A 26542-nucleotide genomic window follows, 5' to 3' on the forward strand; every position below is an offset into this window, starting at 1 on the left:
TCTCATAATTTTTCCTTCATGGAGCATTCCTCAAGTCTTATACAGTTACTTGGAAATTTGTGAAATCTTTGCAGATCAGGGAAAATGACAGATCTGTAAAATTCAAGGAGACTCCAGATGAAAAGAGAACGACATGGACTTTTGGAGGGCTGAAAGTGAACCCAGGCTCTTTTACATTGCTAGATGTAAATGCAGAGCCAAATAAAACCCCAAAAGAGGGAGGATGACGGATCAGATAGTATTTTTTCTGTATATCTCACCATTTCTCCTGCATAACTCTGACAAAAGAATCTGTTAACATGAAAAATTGCAGTTTGCAATACCTAATGTCTCATGTCTGTTTTCATTTCATTTTGCAGTCTACTTCTGTGTTGTAAAACTTAAAACCATTATACAAATTTTAGATAAAATTAATAGCCCATGGGATTTTATCTAAAAGCCCATTGATAGCTGAGTGGATTTTTATTGTTTTCTTTGTCCATTTCCTCTCTCAACAAAAGAAATCTGAGTGTATAGGAGGCAAAAATATACAGATGGTAGAAATGCTATATACAACACAGGAATTCTGTGTTTTATCATGATTCCTCAAAATCCTTCCTCATAAACAATCCTGCCCTTTTCTGGGTGAAAAGAAATCACAGTCACCATAGCTGTGGAACTATTGCAAGTCCTTCCACAAAAACTGTAGAGGTATGAGACTGAAGATTGGTTGTACCTTGTGAAAGCTATGATAACAAGTGTCACAATAACTTTGGCTTAAAATGGTCTAATCCACCTTAAAATCCATACAAAACCCTCCTGCAAAATAACAAAAAACACCCACAAAGAAAAAGACAAAGCTAGCAGTAATAAAAAAATCTCCAGGCAGCTTCCTGTCAAATGAAAGCCCTGCCTTCCTCCTTAGGGTAAGCCCAGGAGGCATTCAATGATCTTGCCTTTTGATGCATTTTACCTGAGAGAGAGCAATCCTTCCTTCAGGACTGAATGTCTGCCAGGTGTGAATCAATCTTCAAGAGATTTCTGACACTTGCGCTTGGTTTACATACAAAGACTGTCTAGCAGTTCTCTCTCAGATCCTTAAAGGCTCTTAAATCCTCTCTGTGCATTAAAACAGCCTAATTACAGATTCCTCCTTCCATATCTCACACGTAGACCCACTTGTTTCAGAAAAGGTTTTGGAACTTTCATTGTCAAAAAGTTCAAACAACTAGAAAATGTTGTCTCAAACTACAACATCTTAAACTGAATAGTTATCTTAGTGAATCCTACACTTCTTATGAGATTATGAGCATTTACCCCCATAATAGAACATCAGAAACACTTTAAATTTACAGATTGAGACTGAAGAACACCAAGGAGAAAATTTTAAAATATTTTCTCTGTAAAACAGAAGGAATACTTTCCTAAACAAATACATAGAAAATTCAGTATTCTCTTTGGTTATTCCTATGCCACTTTTGCAGGTTTAATTCAACTACTGAAGTGCAAGAGCAGATTCCTATCTCTGCCTCAAATAATTTTCACAACATAGCCATTCATACTGTTTCAGCACTGCCAGCTCTTGAATACCCTGAAATTATGCTGCATTAAATGTGGTCAGGGCTGTCTCTTCTGTGTAATGCCTCTGCAGATAATACAGATTCTCACCAGCAAACAGCAATGCATTTTTGTGCAGCTTCATGACAGGAACAGCAATGGGAACCAGGAAAGGTCCTCTAAGAATTTTGATTAAGGTTTTAGAAATTTAGCAGTATGCCATCAGTTTTAGGTGGCCAAACAAAATGTTACGATTGGAAACTCAGATCTGTATGTGTAAGTTTAAAATGTGTGCATTTTCCCATTCATTTAGTTCCACGCTGAGCCAATGCTCTGTTAGGATTAGCTCCCTTGCCTTTCCCTCTTGGCTCAGTATCACAGACACTCCAGGTGTGTGTGTATACTCTTACCAGTAAAAGTTAAAGCTGATGCTGAATCAGTGCCATACTTGCAAGTAGTGTGTTCTTACTGTTTCCCTCTGCAGAAAGAGAACTAACTCAAGGCAATTCAGTTAACCTGTCACTGCAGTATGTAAATGATTGCCATAAGGTAGAGTAAAATATTGCTGAATAAAAATTCTTGGGAAATAACTGTTTAAAATATTCACAGAAAATGTTTTCAAGATTTTAAAATAACAAATACAGTGGAAGAAACAAGCTTCAGACTGTGAAACATGGAAAATAATGGCAGTGAAGCTCAGTATTTTAAAGGAAAATATTACAATGGAAACAAAATGATGTTGAGAATGGAGACTTGGTCTTGTGTGTAGCCAAAATTGTTCATATTCCCACAGACAAAATGACCTACTGCAGCTTTGATCCCTACTTCCCTTCCAGCCAAGTGGTCCGGCTGTCTTTCATCCCTTACAGTTAGCTGAGCACGCTGACCAGGGAAAGGTGCCAGTCAAACATCTGCATCCTCTGCCTGCACAGCAGCCTGCAAGGACAGCACAACAAACTTCTTTACCTCCTTGGTTCTCCAGAAGAGCCATTGTAAATGGGGTTTAATATTACTTCTTAAGCAGTCCTTGGTGTCCCTGGTGAACTCAGAATTCTCCTTGCCACCTATTAAAATCAACCACCAATAGCATTTTTATTATTTTTCTTTTTATTTTTGCATGTGGATAGCTGCCCTTTGAACACAGCTGAGACAACTCAACTCACTTCATTCAAACCAATGTAGAGCCTATAGATGCTCTACTTGGGCCTATTTTTACATGAAGCATCCTGTGCTGGCAGCATCCTACCATCTCTGCAGATGATGTTTTTAGCCTTTCACACAGGTAGAATCCAAATGCTATTTACCTTTTAAACTTTTGGACAAAGTCTTACTCTGCTGATGAAGGATCTTTTGCAGTGTATCTTTTAGTACCCTTTTGTTTATCTCTTGGAGTGGTTAGAATGTAGACTTATTAAAATTTTTTGATACTTAATAGCTGAAGAGATATTGCTAATGGAGTGAAACTGCTGATCTCACCTTTTTCTACCGTTGTGGGAAATTACTCATTATGGAAAGCAACCAAATGTTTCTTCCAAAGGTTATTTTTTCCAGGCTCATGGCTGCAATATTAATGCCATACCGAATATTCATATTGCAGAATTTTGCAGTTAATATAAATGACCATCCTAGGCCATGGCTGAAATATATTTTGAAAGATGTTTGTGCCTCATGTATAGTTGTATGTTTTTGTCTCAGCTGTGGAGCTGTTAGTGACCATAAGTAACACTGGGAGGGAATACAGAGAGCTGTAAGGGGCTGAGAAAATTAGTGACCAGCATCTGATCACATGTCCTGCCTCAAAGAACCTCTCCTGCCCTGTGGTCCTGTGTTCTCCATTTCTGATGTCTGACATGGAGTAGAGCATGATTCTACTTCAGTCTGTGACACTGCAAAAGCTTTTGTCTCACTTGCAAAACACAATAAATTGTACATTTTATATTATTTTCTGCTACTAGAGCCTGCCAGACTATCTTGGCAGAAGTACAGCTTCATCAGCCATGCTACTGGTTCTGTTTGTTCAGAACTTTTGATCACAGCCAGTGCTTGCCATGTTTTCAGGGCTGAATGGAAGTCACCTGGGACAGAACAGAGCTACAAATGGAGCATCATCCACCACCATTCACTCTTCAGATCCCTCAGGCTGGCTGTTTCCAGTAAGCACAGTGGAAAGTCCTAGCCTGTAGTTTTCAATCTGTAGAATGAACACCAGTGGGCTTCTCCTTGTTACTGTTCTCCCTTACTGCCTTTTGCTCTCAGGCTCACCCCTGTGAGCAGGTACAGGACTCGGGATGAGATCTTAGTGATAACAAAGTTTCTAGGAGACTTTACATGCTTGAAGTGGAACAAAAGGTATTGCTGGTTTTCACACAGCTGTGAGACAAGATTTAAAATCTAGGTGAAGTATCAGAAAGCAAAGAAACCAGCTTGCAGAATCCACAGGGCAAAACAAAGAAAAATGAAGGCTTCCCAGTGGTGGTTCCTCTATGTGCTAAGGTTGGATTGAATGGATTTAGGTCCTTTTGACACAGATTTCACTCAATTCTTCTACTAACCTTCCAGTGATGAGAATGATCAATGTCATTCCCTAACTCAACTACCATCATTCTGCTTCTCTTGAGATGAAATCCCCACTCTGCTTGCTGCAGTCTTACCCACTAGCAAGCAGAGATGGTTTGTTCCACCTTGCCACTGCTCCTTGCATGCTCACAGCGGCTGTGGCTGCCTCACAACATTCTCTTCTCTGCACATGCCACATTATCCTCAGGTATCTGCTTCACCTCCGTGGCATAAGGAATTACTATGTAGACTGGCTCTTTCCAGGGAGAGGGTATCTTACATCTTCCTTTGCAGGACTTGATAGATGGGACTCATTGCATGACCAGAACTGTTGCTTTTTCCTCCTTTAAATCTGTGGAAAGGGGCAAGGATTTGGCTTTCAATTTTCATTCACCAATATTTCTAGAACTCTTTTCCTGGGGTCGTCCCTTATGTAATGAAAAAAAAATCTATTTGCTTCATCTTTTGTTTGTCCCTCTACTGCAGTAATCCCAATAAATTTCAGAGACTTCTGAATAAAGACAGCATATTTGGCCCATTTCTTTCATATGCGTCTCCCTTAGCATTTGTTTTCAGGAACAAGTTTCCAGAATAAAATATGTCCTCATGTATAAAACAACCCAGGCAGGCATTTAAAAGTATACAAAAAGGTAACCATGAGATGACTCTCATCTCTTTTGCCCTTATGTAGGTGACAGAAATAATTACCTCTAGTCGTATCACTGCACTGTGCACAATCGGCACACAGGAGATTGCAAGGTGTTGAATGTGATAGGAAATGTGCAGCCTGATTATGTGTGCTAGAATCCAAGTGCTACAAAACATCTCTTTTCAATGAGTTGAGGAACAAGAATTTAAAGATACCACTTAATTTTTCAACTGCAGTCAAGCAACACCAGTGTTTCAAGATGAATTTGCTAATCACATGGGACTAGGGATTGTACATGGTGATAAAAGGCAAGAAAAACGTATCCTAGCAGGCAGCAATAACTGTTCCAGTCGGTTTAAGTAATTTTTTTTTCCTTTGCTAGTTTAATTTCCCCTGCCCTGCTGCCTGCTTCAATTTATTTAAGTTGAAAGTGATTGCAGAGCTGGTGGAAGGCATCACATTTGTGACTGTGGAAATAAAATCCATTTGGTTGCAAAGTCTGTGTGAAATTTACCCTTCACGCAGTGAGGCAATGCAAGACCTCATCACCACTGGATGTGTCCACATTGCTGACTTTGAAGGAGGTCTAGGTGTTGCGTGAGCCTCGCCCAGCCCAGCTGCATGGCCATTGCTGAGACAGTGGTGGCAAGACAAGCCCCTCATGCTGTGCCGTCTCTGTCACCTGGCGCTTGCTTGGACAGGCAGCAGCTTGGTGTTACAACTCACATGGACTGAGCATCACCAGCTGGAAAAACAGCTGTCAGGGTAGGGAGCCCCTCATTTTCTGAGCCCATCACCTCCTTGACAGGAGTCCACCAGTAGCTCCTGGTCATTACTCAGACACATTTTTGAGCACTGTGATTCCTCCTGTAGCTTTGCACCGTGCTTGAGGTGTTAGTGAGTGACTGATGATGCAGGCTAGACAACAGCACACTGCTCAAAAAATTCACCTCAGTAAAGACCCTTTCAGAAAGTCTAAACCAAATGACTTAAATTAATTGCATCTCATTTCTCTTAATGCAGACACAGGCTGAGCAATTCATGCTCAATTATGACTTGATTATTTAGAGACATAATGACTAAAACTAGTGTACTAGTACTGCTCAGTCATGGAGGAAGACATTTCTTCAAATCTCTATAGCTATTTAGTTAGACTCATATTTACATCCCTTTTTATGCATTTATTCACAGTATGTATACAACAGATCCTGAATTTTTTTTCCCTGATGTGTTTGAGAACAAGACACATTTCCCAAAACACTGTTTTTGTGCATTTGCAAGTGTATCCATGAGAAAACAGATTGTATCCTTTATTGCTGACTCAAAAAAAAAAAAAAAGCAATCTAGATATAATCAGAAAGTGACAAAGAAGCCACATAAACCTACAATTCTTCACAATATGTAGATTATTTATTTATTGATTGATTGATTTTTGAGATAGTCTTCATAAAACAGCTTTTCCAGGCTTCTCACCAGCTAATTTACCCTTTCTTCTCATTTAGAACTCACACTGGTTTCACTGTGCAATACTGAGAGTGAATTTTCTTCTGCTCTTCTGAGACTTTAAAACCTCATAGCAACTCACTTTATGAATAGATTTCTGTTAACAGTAATATATACTTGCCAGTCCTTTCCCTATACCTGAACCTCTTTTTCCTTCCATTCTCTTCAAGATAAGACCCTTTCCACTCTTCTTTCAAAACCTGCCATTGTTTGTGATTTTGTTTTAAAGTTGATGTTATGAAAGACCAGGCATAGTCTAGCCAAGACACTGAGAAAACTGCATGTGCAGGCTTTTCTTTGAGTTCAAATACATTTCTGATAGTTTCTGGGTACCAGTAAGACAGGAGCTTTTCACAGCCTGTCTAAATACAAGCATACATATGTACAGGTATACATAAAATAATTAGGTTTTGGAGAACCTTAATAGGTCAAGGTGATGTTGTGGCAGTGCATCCCTTTCCCACTTCCCACCCCCCACTAGGGCCACACTAGGGTCTCAGAATATTCTTTGAAAGCAGCATAAAGAACTCATTCACGACAAATGTAAAGGGCACACTGAAACAACAGCAGGTATGTATCAGATGTCTAAGATCAAAGAAAACAAAAGAAATTTATTCTCTCAATACATTTTGTGCTTTGGTTTCTTGCTGAAACTTAGGCTGGATTCTTTCTCATTCCTTTAGCAAGATTGTTTCTGTTGCTTAGGCAGCCCTGCTTATTTACTTTTCACCTGCTACCAGACTTGTCTGAAAAGAGGGGAGTCATTTCCCTGATGCTGTGACTTTACTGTCAAAATAGTGCTCAGTTTCCAGAGCTACAAAAAGAAGACAGTTCATAAATAACCTTGCAGTCTTGTTACAGAATTATAAAAGCTTCAGAATTTGAATGCTGGTCTTGATCAGCTAAATTAGTGGTCCTGCTGACACAAATGCTCAGGTATGTAGCACATGTGGCCCAGATACCCATGGCATGAGGGATTGACAGGAGCATTTCAATACAAAATTAAACCAACCTGTGTGCTTGACAGTGGGAGCTGGTCAACAGCTTTTCCCATGCTTTTCAGGATAGTGAGTAGAGAGGACATTGTGGAATGGATGTGGAATAGCTTCTTTGAGACTGCTCTTCACAAAGGTTTCCCACCCCTACAGTTGCTTGTGGCTGCTGTGTAAAAAACACCAAAGCTTATTTTTTTACCAAAAACCAAAGTGTGATGATTCATCTGCATATTATTCATTGACTAGAAGGGCTGAGACAAGCTAGGCAGGTACCTAGAAATATTTATCAATAGTCTCTTTTGGAAAGTGTTAAGATATCAGTCTTGCAAAATACACACAATTGTATACGTACAGAAATTTTTGAAAAGTCAAGAACCACATGTGCAGGACTGTTTGTCTCATGTCACTTTGTTATTGTTTCTACCACATTTACATTCATATATGTCTATGCCTGGTTTATGAAATATCTTTCAAGTGGTCTTATTAAAACACCAGATGTTATGGAATATTCACTGAAGGAAAATTTTGTTCATATGCACAGAGTGACACAGATTCTAAAGATCGTGCCTTTTTAGCCAGAGAGCAAAACCAGTACTGAATTACGCAAAATCCAGCAAGCATGTCTCCCATTCTGGTGGAAGGCTGTTTGAAACTCAGTTATGGTCCATGAGTTACACAATGCCTGAGCTGAATCTTTTCAAACAAATAACAAGACTGAGAAAGAAAATAAGTATAAATAAATCAATAATTGCAGCATCTTTTAGAAGAGAGGAAAATTTGCATAAATGCAAGTTTCACACAGTATTTGATGTACAAAGTATAGAATCCATTCTCAGAAAGGAAACCCTTCCATCAACTGCTGTGTGATTTTCACCCGCTGCCTGCAAAATACAGATGGCAGCATTTCCTCAGCTCAGGATTGTGAAAATACAGTCAAGAGAATTATCCTTCAGAACCTATAGTCATGGAGGTTGAACAAGTATCAAAGAGAACAAGGTGATCAGGAAAAGGTTCAGTTTTAAAAATATTATAATTTGGGGTATTATTTTAATGTCAGGTAATTAAAAAAGAAATTTAAAAAAGGAAAAAAAAAAAAAAGAAAAACAAAGGCCAGAGTCAAGCCATCTAGGAATTAGGATAAGAATTCTTTGTGTATAAGAAAGAATAGCGGTACATGAGTAGTTCCACTGAAGTCAAGTTAAGTAGGACACAGGCTAACCTGCCAGATGTTAGGTCTTATGTGTAAACAGTCCAGGAAATCATTCTCCCCTGCCCTTACCACAAAGTATGAGTGCAGTTCAGGAGAGAGCATATCAGAATCACCAGCATAACTTCTGAGCTGCAGTTCTGGTGATGTTAAAGCAGAGTTTGCAGCAGCTGGGAATACAGCAATACCAGAGAAGAGCAGTAACAATTTGCTGTGGGTTTTACTGTATGATTTGCACAGTGTATTAGGAAAGGGCCTCCATTCCATTTCCTCTCTGCTGCTCTCTTCTTATTCTCTACAGTCAACAAAATGCAATTATCTGCTAGAACTTATGTGTGGATGTGAGCAAAGTTTAAAGCGGTGAAGAATATCCCATGTTATTATTTTTTTATGAAAATTTTGTTCAGGATCACTCCCATGCTTTTAGTTATTTGTACAAAACAGCAGTAAGTTTTCTCTGTAACAGGATCTGACTAAAAGCAACCCTGGAAGCTAAGATACTGTCTCAAAAAGTCACTGATACTGATCTAAATTTCTCAGAAGTAATTTCCTGGCATGCTCTCTCTAACCATAACATCTTAGAAGTAGCAGATCAGAGCAAATGAACAGTGCTGTGCTGAGTGCCAATTGTTTATGTACCTTTCTGAAGTCAACCAGCGCAGCCCAGGTATCTACTGTCATGTGTCACAGGGTCACCATTTCTACCAGTACAGTCTACTAAGCAGAAGGCTGGGTGACAGCTGGGTAATACAGAGTAGGAAAGCACCTTGTGTTGCTGGTTTTTTATGATTTGAATGAGAAATAGATGTTTTTCTCGTGATTTAAATGAGGAAGGAGCACATGAGCCTTTTTAGAAGAGGAGTTATCTTTTTTTTTCTTAATGGAATATACGCTGTCTAATATTCCTTTAATTGCTAACTTACATTTCTGCACAATCTCTTCCATGTGTTGACTAATGGCTCTTGTGTTATCACAGTAAGTAATTTATACATTTAAGTCACTTTATTTTCTGTTTACTCTTTCTGTGCTTCATTTCTCTTACTGAAATTAGAACATACCTTTCTTTTCTTGATCAGTCTTAAATTTCACTTGCAAAATAACATAATGCTGTTCTGTTTGGATTTTAGTTTCCAACAGCGTGGATGGAGGGGACTGTTAAATGTCATCTTAAATTAAACCATTTCCATTGAAATGTGAGCACTTACATTTAAATGTTTCTATTACCACTTCTTTCTTTGCTTGCTTGCTTGCTTTTAATCTTTCTTTCCTATTTCAATAAAACTCATTCAGAGATTTATAACTACCTGACAAAAAATTTTAGGCGATATGTTAAGGTTTGCTTTTCTTGCTAGTAAAGTTCTATATCTGTTATGGTGTATAAGATGAATTTTGTAACAGTTCTGCACACACAGTCCACTCAGGAACAATGAAGCATTGAAAGTAATGAGTCTGGCAACATGCAATTACATTTTCTCATCCCTTCAGAAGGAATATTCCTGAGAATAGGTTCTCAGGATTTTGATGGGTCAGTCGTTTTAAATTAAGGCTCCTAATTGCATTTTGTGGTTAAAAGGACAAATAAACAGGGCACAGAGTCCAACAACTTCTTTGGTGCATTTTGCTTTTTCTCAACTTCTTCTCTGAGTGGAGGGAAGCTGTGCTGAGGAGGGTATTGATATTGGGAGGAGGCAACATCAATGGGAGAGTGTGTTCTTACAAGCACAGCTTTGCATCAAGTTACTCTTCAGTATGCATCACTCATTATGGTGCACACAATGCCCTGGTCTCACTCCTGTTTGATTGGAGACTTGCTCCCTGGTCCTGGGAAGCATTTGCTTTGGTTCCAGAAGGAGATCCGCAAAAAATGGTGCCACGAGGCTCTCCCCAAAGTCCTCCCCAAACACCTGCTCCATAACATCTTGGCTACAAGCACTCCCTAATGCAGAGAGACAGAGTCTCTGTGCGATGAAGTAAAGGATTCTTCCTGATTCATCTGTTTCCAAATATAACTGAAGTCTTAACAGCTGATGACCAAACACTTATTCATATATGGAGTATATTCAGGAACATTCCAAGTATTGAATCAGCAAACTGTGTTGGCCATTAAGCAGATGAAAGACCAAGAAGATAAATTAAAGCCAAACCCTTTATGCACTATTCCCTAGAAGCTGAAAAACAGTCACTTATAAATAAAGAATAGAAAAACCATTTTGTCACTTGAATAGAAGATTCATCTGTGTGAGGCAAGGCATCAAAACTCCCATTTGTGCAGAATATCTTATCTCTGGGAGGAATTAAGTGCAACTCTTAATTACTGCATGAAAATAACATCCATCACTCATGGGATGAATATAGGAAGAAAATGAAGTGATAAAGACTTGCTTAATAGGCTGATGAGTAGAAACAGAAGTGTTTGAGGGGTGGAAGTGAATGTCAGCAGAGAAGCAGTAGTTTATGCATGCTGTTCTGCTGGTTTACCCTCCCTTATCTGTGACAAGTGTAAGAAAAAAATCAGCAAGTCTCACTTCATGGGATTATGCTAAGACTGCTTGCATGAGAGAGTTCATAGTTCAAGAATGCTTTATGAATGGCTGCCACATTTTGTAGACATAAAACCACGGCACAATCAGGAAATGGATTGGCTTGTTGATGTCCAGTCAGACAACACCAGGATCAAAAAGAGGACTACAGCAGCTCATTACCACTGAGATAGGAAGCAGTTTCACCACTTTCTGGGTTTAGACAGGTCTATGCTTCATATACTGGAGCCAGGAGTGCAAAAGACTGGAAAAGATATGACTACTCTGGCTGCATGCAGGTCAGCTCTAGAGGTTGGAGGATCACTGGATTAACACAGCAGCACTCAGCACTCACACTGAAGCGCCCTGCTAGATTGCTAGACTGGACTAGAGTATCATCCCAAACAGAGGTTCCACACAGGTGTGCCACTAGCAATGCTCTGATGGTGCATAATTCATGCCAATTGGCTTGTGAGACAAATCACAACATTTTCTGCACCTTCAAAGAGAGCATACTCATCCCAAAAGTTCCTAATAAAATTGACATTTTCTCCTTGTGAGAGACACTTTTCCTTACAATTTATAAATCCATGCTAGGGTTTTGATGCATGGATGAATAAGAGGTGGGTTTTCTTACAATCCAACCCTCGGTCTAGGTTTCCAGAGCAAAGAAACTGTAGGCAAATTTAGTCAGCCAATACATGATGTATGTACTATTCATAAGTCCTCTTTCTCAACTAAGCAGAATTTTTCCCCAACACAGATTAATGCAATGAAACCTGTTCCCATGTTGCTATAAGATCCATGTTACTACTGGCCCCAAGGATTTGTAGATTTGCATCTGGACCAGCAGATCTCGCACAGCTTCAGGGTCGGCTGGGAGGTGATCATTCTCACAGTCATGGTCCTTCAGCTCAGGGCACTGAGACCCCCTTGGTCCATCATCTGTGTCAAAGACAGAGGCAAGAATGCATTAAACATCCCTGCCTTGTCTCTGTCCATGTTCATCACCCTCCAGGTTGCTTGTTCTATCTGAGGCCTTCAAAATCTCCACTGGTTTCTCCTGGCAATACAGCTCCTTGCCTGCCTGGCTGCTGAAGGCTTCCAGGTCGTGATGAGGCTCGGGCCTGCTGAATGGGTTCCCGAACTCAGGATGTGCCTGAACAGATTGCTCTTACCCCCCATGCTTTCCTTCAGTCATGGCCACTTGAGCCTTCCTGATGGAGGTGTTGTTACACTGCATATTTTTTGTCCATATTGCTTCACACCCACCACCTACACAGATCATAGAAAGGGCAGAAATCCTTTGGTCTGATAGCAAAACCTGAGAGGTCCAGTTTTTTTCTTTTTATGAGTACAGAATATTTTTTAATTCTCTGGCTTGCTGCCAAAATTGGTGACTGCAGCTGTGTTTTATAGTCCAGGCTTACCTCCTTCTCCCACTCTGAAAAATCACACTGGGTATTTCTGTGATAATTTACAGGATCTCTGCTGTTCCCTGATTTTTGATGGGCTTACCAGCTGCTGCACTGCTTGCCTTCACAGCTGGTATCCCAAATCTTCTTCCTGCAGATTTGCTTCTTGAGTATTCCTCAGGAACCTTGAAACTTTGCCTTCTGCTTGCCTCATGCAGTGATAGACTTGCCACAGCAGCAGCCTTGAAACAACACCCTTGAGTGCTCTCTTTCTCCCATTTCCTGTCCTTAACTCTAACAGGTCACCACTTTTCAGAATGGGTGTTTCTATGGCATAGTTCTCAACACAGGCGGTCCAGCCCCTCCCTTCACACTAAAATACTAACCCCTTCAGCCTTGGTGCTCTTCAAGACTAACACTGGACATGCTCATGCTAACATTTTATTAGATTCCTCATACACAAAAGCAGCTGAAGTGAGATTTCAGTGGAAGTCAAGCCCCTAAATAAAAACCTGTGAGCAAGATAATTGAAGTACTTAAATTCAAATAGCTGAAGAAACTTGCTCTGTTTCACATTTCATAGGTGTGATGCCTAACCCTTACTTCATTTCTGAAAAGTGAATTCCTGTGTTGGTGTTCTTCTCTATCCCTAAGGGTCCTGGTCAGAGCACTGGTTCCCTGGCCACCCATGTGGTCACTACTCTCCCTGGGATACCCAGGAAGTATCTAGCTGGGACCTCCCAATCAAGAGATTATGGACAAAATCCCTGTTTAGAAGTAGCACTAAAAATTTCCTGAGGGTAACAACAGACTTTGATAATTTATGAAAAATGGTACCACTTTATGTAAGTATAATGCCCTAAATGATTTTTTGTCACTGTTTTTCAAATTGCAATGCTAATTATTTTCTCCCTTACAGAAATACTGAGATGGTCTACACCATGGCTCATTTACTACATCAATAAAGGCAGAAAAAAAATCTTTCTCAAATTGGAATCATAATTGCTTTTCTGATTTTAACCCTAACAAATACAGGAGCAACTTGAAATCAAATAAATGATTGTAATTTACCCAGCTGGTGATCCACACTGGTGATCCACACTGATGAGCATGTTCCCACATATCCAAAGTAACTCTGATAGTTCCTAGTATACACTAGCTGGCTCTTTTTGCTAAATGAATCAATGTTATGGCAGGCAAAATTTCAGTGAAAGAAGATGCCTGGACATCTTGTCTAATTTTCTCATGATAACAGTGAATCTTTTAGAGCTTTTTCTGATACTGTGCTTGAAAGGAACTGCAAAATAATCCTAGGAAGTAAATTCTTTGGGATTTTAAGACTCATCTTGGTTCTAAGATGAGCTTTTTACATAATTAGAATTAAAAAGACCTTAAAACCACAACTGGATGGAAAATATCTACCCCAAAAACATTGCATGCTTTAGAGGGCAAATTTTTTTCAGTTGGCAGTGCAGTCAGATGTGCTAAGCTAATTGTTGAACCATAACTCCTCTGTACAGTTAGTGTCTTAGGAATATTTTTTATAAAGTGAAGATAGTTTTTCAATACTCCCAAACCAGGTGATTCAGTCTTGCAGTTGTATGAGCTGAAAATGTTTATTTAACTTTGGAAATAAGTATTTTTCTTTTAATGACATATCACTGTTGCAGCAAGTCACAAGACTTGTTTTTGACAGAAAGTATTGAGTGTCAAAACAATTTCTTGGTTGTTACCAACCTGATGAAGCTAGGCAGTTGTGATAAAGCTGTTAAGGTCTCAGGTGGAGCTAAAGGACCAGAACAGACTTACAAGAGACTAGCTCAGAAGCCATTAAAAGTATGTCAGAAAAACTTTTTTATTCATTTCTTGTGTCTCATCTCTGGAATATGATGTGTTTCAACTCTGCTAAACAGACAGTTGAGAAATTCTCAAAGGGAACAATTTTTCCATCAGAGAATAATTTTTGTCAAATTTCAAATGGTTGCAGAGACATTTTGATTTCTGTGAGGGTATGATAGGTGAGGCAGGGTTTTGAATTTTGCCAGCAACTTTCTTTAACATCTTTGTACCCTGCCTGCCTGCTGGAGATTAAATAACTCCCAGACTCTTCAGTTTCTTGTCGAAGTGGGAATTGGAGGTTTTCTAGGTTTTGAGGTTTCAATTATGACTCTAGCTGCCAGTCATAAAAATGAGCTGGGAGACAAGGTCTGTAATTTACAGGCTCAGAGCTTGGGAACTAGCACTTCTAGGGTTTCCAGACTCCAGCTGTTAATAAAGACCCAGTTTTCCCACACACCACAAAGGTTAACTAGAAGCCTTTAAAAATCGCATCTTGACACTTCCAAGAGGCTGGGTTTTTGTTATTTTTGTTGGGCTTTTTTGTTTTGTTGTGTTTTTGGTTTTTTTTAAAGATAAAATTCATAACTTCAAAATTATAATGAATTTCAGAATTCCTAAATCATCTTCAAAATTAAATTATGTTCTCACTTCTTTTAACCACTTTGCAGTTATTTTCAAAACTTTTAATTCCAATTCTACAAGATTCTCCTGTAAAGGCTTTCAGTTCTAGTCACTGTGTCTAACTGTTGCTGTTAATATTCTATTTATTTTGAGAAATTGGTATTTTTAAGACTTTAGATCTTTTTTTTTAGTCACTTTTTTTTTCGCATGATGAAACTTGGCCCTTAATTCCCTCATGAAAACCAACTGGCTACTGTGACTCAAGGAGAGACATATTGATCTTCTGTCTGCCTTTTGTTCATCTTCTTCCTAGTCTCCCTATAGTTCCTGAGATTTGGATTAGTAGAACGTCCCTTTACTTTCTACACCCTCTTGCACCAGAGTCCCAGAGCCATCTGTAGTCCTTGCAAGCTACACCGAGTTTCCATCATTAGCCTTTGTTTAATCAGGGCAGTATCACGGACGTGTTTGTGAATATGAAATTCTGTATCTCGGAGTTCTGCTCAAACTGCAGCAGATAGAGTCTCTGTTCATACGTAATCAGTCAAGTATATTTCCAGAAAAAGTGATGTGCCGGTAGCAGACCATTGTGCTGAAAAATATGGTTCTTTTCCTTCAGTTGTGTAATAAGTAAAATCTGGGGATATATTGAGTGAATTTTTAAGTAAAAAATCTATAGCACAATATCTGGGCTTTATCTTTAACATTATTTGCTCACATAGAATTGTATCACCCTGACTGTACCCAGCAATGCAAGGAAAGCTTTCATTTGCACTCTCGTTTGTCTGCCTCTGACTTGTCCCCTCCCTCTCTCCTGTCTTCTTCTCCCCTTTTTGTGTATTCCCTCCCCATACATCTTTCTTCTGCACAGCTCACCCTCTGCTAATTGATCACACAGTTTTGGCTGATTTCGGAACAGAAGAAAACCCACTAAGTCTAACCTCCACCCCCCACCCCAATCCCCACAGAGCTTGGTGTCCCTACCAGCTGACTTCTAGCATCATCCACCTCCTTTGTCTCTAGCTATTTTTAACTGCACAAAAGAGCTTCCTGTAAATGCTTAACACACCTGTTCTGTCAAAAAAGTTCCATGCTTATCTACCTCTTTCCTTTTTTTTAGTTCTTTTTTCTATTTTTTTGTTTCAGGACTCTGAATGGTGGGCTATTAGTACCTCACTCCTCATAACTAGAAGCAAGGCAAAACCAGAAACTCTTTAAAACAAGTAGCTGGCGTAGTTGTCTCTGTCCTGCAGTTACTGAACCTTCCCAAATCTTTTTTTCATGTCAGGTTCCTGTTTAACTTTTTGGGACTAGCAGGGGCTAAAATACAGCAGCCTTGGGATAGGCAGGACTCTGAAGCATCATTTTACTGAGGACACTGACCAGTGCAGAGGGTGACCTGGTTTACATTAGAAAAATGGCAGCGGAGTGTACAGTAACATGGTATTTGTCGGAACAGTGTCCTGCGGTTTGGCAGTCTGATAGTCACTTGCCTTGTGGATTGCACAGTTAGAGTAAATTGCAAGTCTAACCAGCAAGAATTTAAGGCATGGAGCACCAAAACTAATTCAGATGCCAAATAGCTCTTGGGTTATTCTACAAGGATGTCTGTGTGAGGAAGAAATGAACTGTTTCCCAGTACCCAATTTTTATAGCTGTGAAATGCAGTCATGTTTGACAAAAAACAAAGACAGAAAGAAATGTGAAATATCTCATATGAGTGTTTGAGATCCCACATATGCAAGGCCATGGAATCTGTTTTCAAGATGGAAGTGTTTAATGGAAGATTATGCTGTTGATTGGCTGTATTCTGGGTGTGCTGATCCAACACAGTGCTTCTGGCTTCAAGGTAAATTTCTTGGATTATAAATTGCTGCTAGAAGGAAATGCCTATCTGTTAGTGTTATTAATTAGATTGTTCCCACCACTCAAAAGGCACAGAATAGTAATTTTTTCCTGTGGTACAAATTAAATTACCAAGTTTCTAAGGCTTTGAAACTAAACTAAACTAATAATGTAAAAAACCAGGCAAAATAAATTCATAAAAGTGGCTATATGTCACATATCTACAGGACAGAAGATCTGTTCCAATTTCTGTTTATACTGGTCACATGCTTTAAAAAAAAAATACTCAAGAATCCATTAGTGACAAGATGCACTAATGGCATTGACATATGTATTCCAAAGAGATTATTTCTGAGCTATTATTCCACAGTCAATAAATGGGACTTTTATTATTCCAGAGACAATAAATGTTTGCATTGAATTGAAAGACAAAAATCTCTTCTAAAACTAAAGGGTGAGTTTTTCTGAAGCTGGAGAAACACCTCTAAGGAGGAAGAGGAACCATACAGAATTAAAAATTCCCCAAATCTCAGTGAAAGCCCATACAGGTTACAGATTATGTTCATCAGTAGCACTATTCTTCAGTACATTCCCATTATCAGAAAATGACAGGCAAAAGAGACCATTCTCTGCAAGTTTCCTTTTCACTTTTCTACATTTTTTAACAGCCAGATTGTGTCTACTGATATTTTCTGACTTTCTGTAGGAATATTTGTTGGAAACACTAGAGCAAATGCAGCTTTGCTGAGCCTCCTCAGACTATTTCATAAGGGAGCCTGTGTCCAAATCATTGTTCCTCTCACTCCAGATTCTTGCTCCAAGTGATTTAATTTTTAAAAAGAAAAATTGATATCTTCTAGTCAGAAAGGTTTATACACCTTCAAACTTCAGAGTCTGAAAGCTAAGTTGAACAGAGAAGATAATTTGGAGTCCAGTCCTTGATCTTCAGGTAAGAAAGTAATCAGGAGACATCTTGTTTTAGTGTAGATTATAATACGTTACTACAAGTGTGTGTAGTGTGCTCATTTGTTGCTATCAAAAAATAGTGTTTCCAGAGGAAAAACAAATTACTAATACTGTTCTCACAAACATATGGGCTTTTTGCTTTTTTTGAATGTGAAGCATGTAGCTATGCACTCAACAATAACTGCCGATGGCTAAAATGGATTGAATTGAGCACGGAATATTCTACCTTTTTAGTAGCTTGAACATTTTAAAATTTTGGTTTAAGAAAATATGACAGTCCCTGTATGTTTTTTGTTTAAACCCGATGAAAATGAATCCCAACAACACAAAACATGCCCACTTAATTGCCTTATCTAAATTCTCCTTCTGGGTCATAGATGTCAACTGAAGTCTAATTCTATTTTTGCTGTTGTTACAGCTATTATTATTGCTAGTGTTATTGTTATTCATTTTGTCTTTGTGTTCAGGTTGCAGCTTCTTTTCCCTTTGCTGCTGATTATTAGTGGAGGAAGATGAAAACGCAAGTGACTCTATGGTCTTAACATTCATGCCTTCAGTATAAGCTTCTTTGCTTATGGTTTACTGGAAAGGAGGATGCATTAAACACCATTAAAATATTTCATTATGGAAGACTGTGCTCATGGTCTCTCAGGAGACAGTCTTGGAAGCTTATCTGGCCATCTGTGAAGCCTCATGGAAAAGTAGGAAGGAGAATCTTACCTATCCAGTTGCTGCATAGACATCACCCTCCCTTTAATGGAATAAGGTTGTTACTGGCATCTTCACCCCACATCATGGACTCTGCTCCCTGGATTTATGAAGGCAGAGTAGGTGTGTTACTGTGGCCATTGGTTTATGCCAGGAGCAGAAGTATGAAAGTTTATGATACCAGAGAAGGAAAAAGTGTTTCCAACTCATGTTTTTGCAACCACTCTTTACTGATGAAGTCCAGCTCTTTGGTTGCTATACAAGGGGACTCAAGAAAGACGGAGAGGTGGGCATCACAATTGTTTGTCTAAAAGGTAGCTTTGCATGCTGATAGTCCCAAGCAACCTACTTCAGCTCTTGTTCCTTTATTTTTTTCGTACCCTATACCTTGTATCCTCAAGCTGTCTTCCATTAAAGCTGTAGCTCCAACTTTGTGCTCTCCTATTCATTTCTTCTGTTTCTCCTACTTCCTCAACAAAGGGCTATCTTTGGTTAGTTTTCTTATCCCTGAACCAACTTCCTAGTGCACTGTGTCACAGACAGCAAAACAAGCTGGAGCCAACATCGCTATCTTAGACAGGTGTTTGCTTTCTGAGTAATCGACCTACTACTGCTGTGCCACCTGACTATAACACTCATGGAGCAGAGGGCTGAGTGGGTTGTATCTGTAGGATTTGTGGAAGAATAACGTAAATAATTGATTAAAAATTTTGGGTTGACTGACTGTACTCAAAATTATCTGAAATCCAACACCACTCTAAACTCCTTCACTGGCAAAACATCTGTTTGGGGTTTTTTTAAAACAGCTATTTCAAATATTTCTTTAGTGTTTTTCTGGATACCCTGTTATAAAAGGTACACAATTAACTTCTTTAATGTTTGGTTTCTTTATGACTTTTATTATAAATTTATCCCTATTTTTCTCCTAAAGGAAGAAGCTCTGAGTGGATGCAGAATAAAGAAATTAAAGGAAATAATTCAGAAATATGTAATGCAATGCAGTTATTGGACAATTAATCAAATAATCTGTTCTGATGTTCAGTTGTTGAGTCACAGTTACAGTGACTCCTTCTTAGTCACTAAATTTTGTGTTTTTTCTTCAGTTCACGTACAGACTTTCTTTTCCTAGCAGCACTTCATCCTGTTGAAGGATCCTCATCTTGTTTATTATCATCGAGCAATTCTACCCCTGGAATTACTTCAAGCAATTTCTATATTGATTGGCCTTTTAAACCTTCTAATAATTGACTTTACATTTATATTCTTACACTGACAGTCATGCTGGCTATATGTTCTTTTTCCACGGCTACCCTTCATTTATATCTTTCCTTTTGTTTATCTGCTTCTCTTGTTCCAGTATCATTCTTTCTCCCTTGCATAATGACATTAAAGTTTGTGACTGATTAACACTTGCATTAAGTCACTGCATTTATGCCATTCCTAAAGATTTCTCATAAAATTTCAGGAAAAGGTAAACATGAATAAAAATCATAAAGCTCCTGGGTAAGAAAGAAATGTAATTGCATACATAAATCTGTGAGCAACTGACACTATTTTCATGTTTAAAGTTACCCATGTACTTCTTCTTCTAATCTGGGTCATGGGGGGAAGAATATGCTCATGATTGTAGCTGTTTTAGAAGCCTTCACTAGCAGTTTTTTGAATAGAAACCACGAATCAGCTTCCATGGTGTTCAGAATTCTTTTCATTTATGTTCTCCAAATGTTTCTGAAAGCAAGTTTTTGTTCAGAAGAATGTTCAATGCTAAGTAAAATATCAGAAATAAGGGCGTGAATGCATGTTTGCCTGAGTATTTACAGTGGAAGCATTTACATGGCCATCTGCACAGCTCTGTCATTCTGGGAGATGTTCAAAAATTAGCATGTGATTTGGAAATCATAAGTGGAGTGCAAAAAGAGAGTAGCACAGTGGTGATAGTTTCAGTATTAGTACAGTGAGTCATTCAAGAGAAATCTATGGAATGAAATTTCACTAACTACTACTCTTCCTAACTCACTGTCAGTGAGGTTTTGTCAATCTGGAAAAAAAAATGGGTTTAGAAATAATGAAAATATCTGTAGAATTCCCTCCTGAAGTACACAGGGTGTGAGTACATGTGCAAGAAACTTGCCATTATTCAAAAATTGTTCTCTTTTTCACAAAACTATTCATCACTTCACTTTAAATAACATAAATCTTTCAAATTCTATTTTTGAGCCCAGCTACTATGAGAAACCTCAAAAAGATGATTATGAGATCTGGATTTTTTTTTGTGCTTTTCTCACAACATGCTAGCTACAGAAATAAAAAGATGTAGCAAGCAGCAGATGTGGACAGAGTATGAGTGTATGCAAATCTAATCTTTAGATAGTTCATCTTTAAGAAAACCACTTTACATATGTCAGTAACCAAAATAAACTGTGCCACTTGGCTTTATTATAACCATGACTTTAGTTAATGTGATTGGCATGAACATGAGTAACCTCCAGAGTCACTGGGTCCCAGGCTCTGATTGCTTGCGGCTAGCAAGTTGTCCCAAGGCTCTCTGGCAGAAATTTGGCATCTTCTATGGGCAGAAAAGTCAGTATTTCAAGACATAATTGTTTAAATGTTAAGCCATGATAAAATGATTCTTAATTGGAAGCTCATGTCAACCCACTATTAAAATAGAAGAAACTTTCAGCTGAGAAGAGGAAGGAAGGAGGGAAGCAATTGAAGAACGTGGGCCATTCATATATTTTTAATAAAAATTTGTTATTACTTCTGCGTATTATTTAGAGATTAATATATCTTTTCCAATGATCTACCTTTCTTGTCTATTTTAAAAATATTTTCAGTGGAGGAACATGTAGAAAAAATTCCAAGAATAAAGATTACTGTCTCCATTTAGGCTCATCTTTTTAAATGGGTAGAAATGATGTTATATTTTTTTACCATGGCCAGCCCTTTGAGTAAGGTGTAAGACACACACGGTGTTTGGCTTCAACTGGAAAGAACTACTTTTTCTTTAGACCTTTCACATCTGGCATTTTATCCTTTACAGAGTGATGCAATTATGAAAAAAACCAAAACAAAACCCCAACAAAACTCTTTTTTAATAAGAGTTAGTATTAGCATTATGTAAAGGATGACACAGAATAACAGCAGCCCCTCTCTCATTTGTAACAAGCAGCAAATATATTTCTAAATCTTCACAGAAAAGGAACTGAGGGTGAAAGTAGCAATATGTTCAATAGCTGTTACTTTGGTATACATTATGCCTGAATGAAAAAACAGACATAGATGTAGAGTCATCTGGGGCCCAGTGTTAGGATCCTCACTTTATCAACAATTTCTTTGGGGAAGTTCCCTTGATATTTCAGTTATTCTCTTTAAGTACTGAAATTGCCTTTAATCTTCCAAATAGTTCTAGTTTCATGATTTTAAGGAAAAACTGTTTCCAGCGAATGTTTTTACACTTCTAAGGAATCTAATCTTGTAGCTACTTCAAAGGTACAGAGCTCCAGCACCATTACTGTTGGCTTTGTTGCAGCTGAGTTGGACGTAAAACACCAACTGTACTTCATTGACTTGGACTGCTCACCAGCCACCTGCTCACAGGGTCACTCTGATCCACCACTGTTTAATTATAATTTTAATTGTCTTTAATTATAATTGGGAATGACAACCTTGTTCACAAACCCTCTATCATTAAAATTCCCTATGCCAAGAGGAAGCATTTTCACTGGCGTATAGTGTGTAGCTCTTACTGGCAAAACCAGTAAAAGGGATGGTGGGAAAAAACATGGAGACAAAACAAAGCTTTGTGGTCCTTCTGTAAAGCCACTGAAGGGACAGCCTTAATCTCTGCTAGGACAAGGAGTGCAGACATAGTAATGTGAGAGAAGTACCAGAGGCTGGGAATCAGATATGGACATTACGCTGATACCAGGTGAAAACACATATCCTCTGGAGAAGACATTCAAGCAGCAATGAAACACTCTGATAGGAATGATGGAAAGAGCCAGATGAACAGAAAAAATATACAAGGATTTTGTCCATTTCTGGCCAAAAAGCAAGTTAAAACCACTAAAATTAACATTTGCTGTTACAACAGGGAATCCTTGTTAAGATGAAGCAGGGAGTCACAAGGAATGGAAAGCTCAAATTGTTAATTTATATGTAAAATAAATTCCTTTTAATAAGGTTTGGCTGAAAGCTGCTGCACCCAATGCTTTTTGGTATTTTCTGTATCAGTCAAAGAAGAAAAGGAAGACAGAGAATGAAAAATAACCATTTCTGTGCTATTTACGTAGGATCTAGGACTACAGAATGAGAGGATGTGGCCACTTCTATATTTTGGCTCTCATGCAATAGGGAATACAGTTTAAAAAAATAATCTGCAAGGTTCAATATGAGCCAGCTAAAACAAGTAGAGAAGACAATTGCCTCAGAGAGAAGCTATTGCCTGAACAGAAAAAAATGAGCTTAAAGAGAACACATCTATTTAGGGCCACATCTATTAGATAATATTTAACTTACATGAGAAAGAAGGCCATGAATATTATTAGAGGCCTGGAACACCTCTCCTGCAAAGACAGGCTGAGAGCATTGGGACTTTTCATCCTGAAGAAAGGAAGGCTCCAGGGAGCCTTCACTGCAGCCTTCCAGTACCTGAAAGGGGCTACAAGAAATCTGGAGTGGGATTATTTACTAAAGCATGTAGTGGTAGACAAGGGGGAATGGATTCAAACTGAATGAGTAGGTTCAGATCAGTTATAAGAAAAAGTTTTTTCCTGTGAGAGGGGTGAAACACTGGAACAGGTTGTCTGGAGAACTTGTGGATGTCCCATCCCTGGGAGTGTTCAAGGCCAGATTGGATGGGGCATTGAGCAACATGGTTTAATGAGAGGTGTCCTTGTCCATGGAGTGGGGGTTGAAACAAAATGGTCTTTAAGGCCCCTTCCAACCCAAACTATTCTATGATTCTATGATTCTGCGGAGGGAAAGGAAGGAGAATATTGCTGCAGAGCTATGCAGAGGTAAAAATTATGCCAGTAAATTAGTCAGTTATTCCTCTGCCCAGTATTAGATGCTGAGGGCAATGATGTGAGAGGGAAGGAAAAGGAGAACTACAGGAGAACAACTCCTGTAGAGAAGAACTGAGGCTACTGATTGAATGCTGCTGTTTCATCTGACCAGAGTGATGATGCTGGCCTGGATTGTCAGATGAAGCAACTCACATGAACCACATTGATATGAGTAGAATAATTTTAATTCATGTTGCAATTTATGCAGTTTGCTTATGAAGTTCTAGTCACAAACAAGTTCCTGGGGGAATGGTGCTTTGGTTAAGAAAGGATGAGCTTCAGCTGCTGGGGTTTCCTACTCTGGCACAGTATTAAGCTCACGCATTTAATATGTTTTAAATACGTTAATGTGAGTAAACAGATTTGAACATGTTTCAGTGTTTAGAATGTTAAAAAACAACCTCCTTCTTACACTTGCATTTCCTGGGATTTGTGACAGCACAGCTGTTCAGCAGCTATGCCATGATCTGTGTCAAGAAATTAATCCAGCAATAAAGCCTCAAACTCTCCATGTTTTCCATAAATGTTTTTGGCATCTGATTCAATTCCTCCAGTCTGGTTCCCCACATTGTCCTCAAAGACGAAGCTGGAACTGAACCTGGCAAGGGATGTAAAGAGCAACAGGAAGGCCTTCTTACAGGTATGTTAACTGGAAAAGGCAGGCCAATAACCTGTGCTGGTAAATTGGCAACAACAGATAGGAGAAGGTGACCACCTGAGGAACCCAAATGTGCATAACTCCATGGGGCCTGATGAGATGTATCAGAGTGTCCTGAAGGTGTTGGCTGATGTAATTGCCAAGTCACTCTCCATCATACTTGAAAAGTCACGGAAGTCAGGTGAAGCTCTACGTGTCTGGAAAAGAGAAAATATTGTACCCATATTTAAAAAGAGCAGAAAGGAGGACCCTGGGAACTACTGACCTGTGAGCTTTCCCTCTGTGCCTGGGAAGATCATGGAACAGATCCTCCTAGAAGCTGAGCTGAGGCACAGGGAGGACAGGGAGGTGATTCGAGACAGTCAGCATGGCATCACCAGGGGAAAATCCTGTCTGGTCAATCTAGTGGCCTTCTATGATGGGGTGACTGCATCAGTGGATAAGGAAAGGACTACAGATGTCAGATATCTGGACTTATGTAAAGTCTTTGACACGGCCGCCCCAATGTTCTTCTCTCCAAATTGGAGAGTGGGGGATTTGATGAGTGGACTGTTAGACAGATAGGAAAGTGAGTGGACAGCCACGTCCAGAGGGTAATGGTCAACATCTCAGAGTCCCAATGGACATCAGTGACAAGAGGTGTCCCTCAGGGGTCTGTATCAAGACCATTGTTATTTAATATTTTCATCAGTGACACAGACAAATGGATCGAGTGCAGCCTCAGCACATTTGCAGATGATCCAAAGCTGAGTGGTGCTGCTGACACACCTGAAGTTCAGAATTGCCATCCAGAGGGACCTGGACAAGATGGAGAAGTGGGTCCATGGGAATCTCATGAGGTTTAACAAGACCAAGTGCAAGGTGCACCTGGGCTAAGACAATTCCCAGTATCTTCTCCAGGCTGAACAAACCAGGCGTCCTCATCCTGTCCTCATAAGGTCTTGTTCCAGTGGCCACTGAGCTCTTCCAGCACAGCCCTTGCTGTGGTTGTGTTGCATCAAGGAAACAATACAGCTGAAAAGAAGGCCTCTCATTCTTCAAATCAGCTCCTCCTTTTGGTTCACCATGCAGCTTCACAAAAGCCCATGCTGATACATTGCAGGGGCAGGCGAGCACAGAGGGTCAAGGACTGCTGAAGATGTTCCTCCACAGAGGAAATCTCTGCAAGACTGTGCATGAGATTCTCTGCCCAGGGCATGCCCAGACTGGCAAATGACCTTTACCTTGTAATTGCCATGGGGGTGTCAGGTCCCCTGCCTAGCTCTCCTCATGGCCACATAAATGTCTAAAGATGCTCCAAGAATTTCACCACTGAAAATCAGCTTGCTTCTCTGTGCCTGTTTCATGTTGCACTTCAAAAGCACAAGGGACTTCATAGCACCAACTAGGTGTGTAGTTCTTTCCTTAACTTTGAAAATGTATCTTTTTCACTTAAATATAGGATTTGGGGAACACAGACAGCTGCGGTGAAAAATTTTTAATAACATAGACATTTTCTTATTCTAAACAATTTTTCATTTTTGATGAAACTATTTCCCAAAACTTGAAATATATAATTATTTTTCCAGCAACAAAATAATCTTCTTTTAATTCATGTTCTCTTGAATATGAAAAATATGTTTACCAGTCAATCTTTTACTCAGGTTATTTTTTTATGTGGCTAATTTTTTTGTTTTACATATGAAAAGTGAGAAAAATTCCATAGCTGTGTAGCCTTGAGGGGTATTTTTGATATCTGAGTGTGGCAACTTTTTCGGACACCACCAATAAAGATTGTTACTGTTTACAGTATAATCCCTTTAAAGTGTCATTCCCTGCTACTGCAGCTGTGAATGATTTCCTTCAGGGAAAAAAAACCCCTTTTTTATTCTGGTCCTTCACTACTATCTAAGTATTTGCTTTACAGCAGTGCTGCAGGTTTCTAATTTGAGGCTAATTAAATGCAGACACTTATGAAAACCAAGTATGTGATTTGCAAGGAGAACAACACTTGTGGGGATGTGAAAAATGAACCAAAGTAATGAAAACCATCCATTACAACTAAGGCTGCAAGGCAAAATTCTCTGTAGGTGTTACTCCACTGACTTGTGGGGTGATGCCAGAGGAGTCTCTGGTGATGAAGTCTAGTTCTCAATGTCAGTGAGCACACCAACAGCAGGAGCAGAAGCATGGCAGCTTCACCTAAAGTGTGGCTGATGCTCTGAGGGCTGCACTTGCCTGACTGCAGCCCATCACCTTGCAGGGGCTCCCAGGACCTCTGGGGGTCTCACCGTGGCATGCCTGGCCTAGCATGGGAACAGCGCTAGTGGTGCACTTTACAGTCTTCATTGCACTGGGTCCTTGTCCCTGGTTTACATGGTACAGGATTCTCTGGCTTGTGGGGCCAGACAGGAGAGCTCTCTTCCTGCTGGCAGGGAGAACCCAATGAATCTGAATTACATGTGTAAAGAAGGTGA

At 39.3% G+C, this 26542-nt stretch overlaps 1 long non-coding RNA gene across 1 annotated transcript; it reads left to right on the forward strand.

Annotated features, from left to right (window-relative positions):
• The first annotated feature begins 11266 nt into the window (after nt 1–11266).
• On the forward strand, nt 11267–23325 carry LOC108445196. The gene is made up of 3 exons (XR_001859960.1): nt 11267–11277; nt 22219–22220; nt 23249–23325. It is a non-coding gene; the product is annotated as an uncharacterized LOC108445196 (long non-coding RNA).
• The last annotated feature ends 3217 nt before the right edge of the window (nt 23326–26542 follow it).

This window comes from Corvus brachyrhynchos, unplaced genomic scaffold (assembly GCF_000691975.1).
Source record: "Corvus brachyrhynchos isolate BGI_N302 unplaced genomic scaffold, ASM69197v1 scaffold90, whole genome shotgun sequence".
Taxonomy (NCBI): Eukaryota; Metazoa; Chordata; class Aves; order Passeriformes; family Corvidae; genus Corvus; species Corvus brachyrhynchos.